This window comes from Humulus lupulus, chromosome 5, assembly GCF_963169125.1.
Source record: "Humulus lupulus chromosome 5, drHumLupu1.1, whole genome shotgun sequence".
Classification (NCBI taxonomy): domain Eukaryota; kingdom Viridiplantae; phylum Streptophyta; class Magnoliopsida; order Rosales; family Cannabaceae; genus Humulus; species Humulus lupulus.
The window spans coordinates 38,253,814-38,257,327 of record NC_084797.1 but is presented as its reverse complement, the minus strand read 5'-3'; the positions used below and the strand labels follow the sequence as shown (position 1 = coordinate 38,257,327).

Genomic DNA, 3,514 nt, shown 5'->3' with positions numbered 1-3,514 from the left:
CACCAAGCCACCATCACCTCTTCTCTTGAGCCCACTTTCTCCCCTTGTCCCTATGCCCAAAATGCCACCATTTTCACTCAATTTTTCTACACATTTTCACCACAAAATCATCATTACACCCTATAATTTACCTCTACATGCCATACCTACTTTGTTTAATTAATTTAATCAATCTAATTAATTTAAGTTGATTATTTTAATGCTCTCATTTTGGCTATAAATATGGAATTTCAAGATCTTTTTAGGATGCTTAATTTTCGGTTACCATCTTCTTTTCTACCATTCTCTCTTCCATTTGGGTGTTTTTTCAAGAGCATTTTCAAGTATGTATTTTATTTATTTTGTAATTTCTATTCTAGTTATGTGCTTCTAATCTTTTTCATAAGATTATTAAGATCATGATGAAGAAACTTGTAACTAGATAATATTTATGTTGTAGGTTGATTTCCCTTGTAATGCAACAAAGTTTATGGATTTTTCTTCTTCATATATGTCTTTCATCTTTAATATCTCATATTTTGGATTGTTAGATAATATTGTGCTTTGTTCTTCATTTTGCAAAACATAATATTCTTTGTGTAAGATGTGTCATTAAATTGTGCACATCCAATGCTTAGAGCAAAAATATTATGTTTTGCCTTATAAATAATGTTATTTGATTTTTTGTTGTTTCATTAGGTTGATTCACATTAAATACTTTGAAATTATACTTTTTCGAAAAGTGAAGAAAAATTCTATCTTTTTAGAAATAATTTGTGCTTAAAATTATAAATCTATTTGGAAAATGATAGTTTGACTTATTTTAACTAGCACTAAAACTTGGGAATCAATATACTAATAAGTATTATTAAACTTACATTTTGTGGATTCTAGTATCTTAATAATCTTTCTTTTACAACTTATTTTCAAATCATAATTGGTTTATTTTTATTCTCTTAAATAGCTTTACTTTAAATCTTTTATTTTATGTTCATGACATTAAATCTCATCAATCTTGGAGCTAGGTTAGAATTTATTATTTATTGTTTAAAATAGTTTTCTTTTTTATTTTAGACAACTCCTTTGGGTTCGATCTCGTGCTTACACGAACACTATACTTCATATACAATTCGTGCGCTTGCGAGTTATAAATATTTAAAACATACCCATTTTGGGTGCATCAAGTTTTTGGCGTCGTTGCCGGGGAGTTGCAAGAAAAGAAACAAAATTTATCTCAAGGTTAGTGAATTCTTCTACTAGTTATTTAAATTTTTGCAATTTAAAAAAAATTATATATAAAAAAAATATATTTATATAAAAAGTAAAAAAAAAAAAGATAAAGAGAAAATTTGGGACGATTCTACCACCCACAAAAAAAAACATACTTATATAGTTGTATTTATTGTTTTTTTAGTTAACAGCATTTGTGCATCCTATCAATCTATCTTTTTAATTTTTATAGTTGATGGCACTTGTGCCTCCTAATTTTGTTGTAATTTTGTTATAGTTTTTATTCCTTTTATTTCTTTGTTAGTTGACGGCACTTGTGCCTCCTAACCTTTGTTGTAACTTTCTTTATTTATCTTATTGTTATATTTTTGTGCAATTTACTAGTTGATGACAATTTTGCCTCCTAGTCTTTTATCTTATGTTTTAGTTGATGGCACTTGCGCCTCCTAATTTTTACCTTATTTTTGTTATGGTTGATGGCATGCTATGCCTTCCTACTCTTGCCTAATTTTTTATAGTCTTATTTAATTTTACCATATTTTTCTTTGTTTTTTATTATATTATTGTGTAATTGTGAAAAAATACTTGAAAAAAAACCTAAATCTTGTCCTTTCACCATAAGCAATTTTTGCTTAAAGGAAATTTGAACAAAATTCCCAATTCACCTCTACTAATTAACCTCGCTGAGTTGTTAATAGTGTGCAAGTAAGTGGAATCAAATAGGCCTGGGGACAAGTGAACCATAAAAATTATATTGTTGTGAAATCTCTAAAAAATTCTAAGTATGCCATGTGGTTGCAGTTTTTACTGATGAAAATAGTTTGTTTGAGATTATCTCTGTTGCTTTGTGAAAATTGTATGCATCATTGGGAACGTAACTCTAAAAATCGATTAGTAAAAAGACGTTTATCTTTGTTCGAAATTGAAAGTGTTAGTAAAAATTTGAGCATCATGGAACCAATTGCTAATCATGTTGATGAAAATGTTGTGCCTGAAAAAACTTTGCTTGAATATTTTGCACTTATTTCATCTAATGCTCATTCATGTATTGTTTTTCCTACAACTTCTGCTACTCATTTTGAGCTTAAACCAACAATCATTCAATTGTTGCCATCTTTTTATGGGTTAGATAGAGAGGATCCTTACATGCATGTCAAAGATTTCTTAGAAATTTGCTCAACATTTAAATTTCAATTTTTTTTTGATGAATTGGTCAAACTAAGATTATTCCCTTTTTCATTAAAAGACAAATCAAAAGCTTGGTTAAATTCCCTTCCCACGGGGTCTATAACTACATGGATCAACTTTATAATAAATTCTTGCTGAAAAATTTTCCGATGTCTAAAACTAATAGTCTAAGAAGAGAAATCTTCGAGTTTTTTCAAAAAGATAATGAAGAGTTTTATGAATGTTGGGAAAGATTTAAAGATTTATTATTAAAATATCATCATCATGGTTTTGAAAAATGGAGACTTGTAAAATATTTTTATGATGGTTTGACTCCCTCTAATCGTCAAATGATTCAATCTATGCATACCGGAAAATTTTTAAAACTCCAAGGACAAGAGGCTTGGGACGCCCTTGAAGATTTATCTATTAATTCACAACAATGGAATTATTTTGATCCTAGGTCTAGGTCAACTAATTCACCAAAAAGAGGAGGAAGGTATGAAGTAAAATATGAAGTAGACTTAAGAACATCCTTAGACAAATTAGTGAGAAAAGTAGAAGCTTTAGGCATAAGCCAAACTATAAATTCTCCAATACAACCAAGAAAAGATGTTTGTTCTATATGTTCTAGTCCTTGCCATAATGCCCAATCATGTCCTTCCTACCAAGAAGCCTTTTTCTGGGGAGGCCAATGCTCTTCATGCATAGGGGTGCACACGGGTCGCATTTTTGGGTTTCGGGTGCATCGGGTTCGGGTTTTGCGAGTTTCAGGTGGAGAAAAATGGTACTGAAACCGATCCAAAAAATTAGGGTTTTTGTGAGGTTTCGGGTTTGTTAGGTTGGGTTTCGGGTTGGATTTTTGGTTGGGCTAGGCCTATTGGGTTTTGGACCGAAAAGCCCAATTTTGCAAAAATACCTTTTTTTTCCAAAAATACCATTTTTACACTTTTTTCAAAAATACCATTTTTTTTGGGTTTCGAGTCTGAACCCGAACCTGGGTTCAAAAAAATTCAAACCCGAACCCAACCCAACTCCTATCGGGTACGGGTCGGATTTAACCCGAATTCGACGAGTTTTCCCAAAAAATGGGTTTCGGGTTGCGGGTCGGGCGGGCTTTTCGGGTCAAATGTTCACC

General features: G+C 31.0%; 1 non-coding gene across 1 annotated transcript; it reads right to left on the bottom strand.

Annotated features, from left to right (window-relative positions):
- Positions 1-2,561: 2,561 nt before the first annotated feature.
- LOC133781251 (small nucleolar RNA R71) lies at positions 2,562-2,668 on the bottom strand. The gene has a single exon (XR_009870037.1). It is a non-coding gene; the product is annotated as a small nucleolar RNA R71 (small nucleolar RNA).
- Between the last annotated feature and the right edge of the window lie 846 nt (positions 2,669-3,514).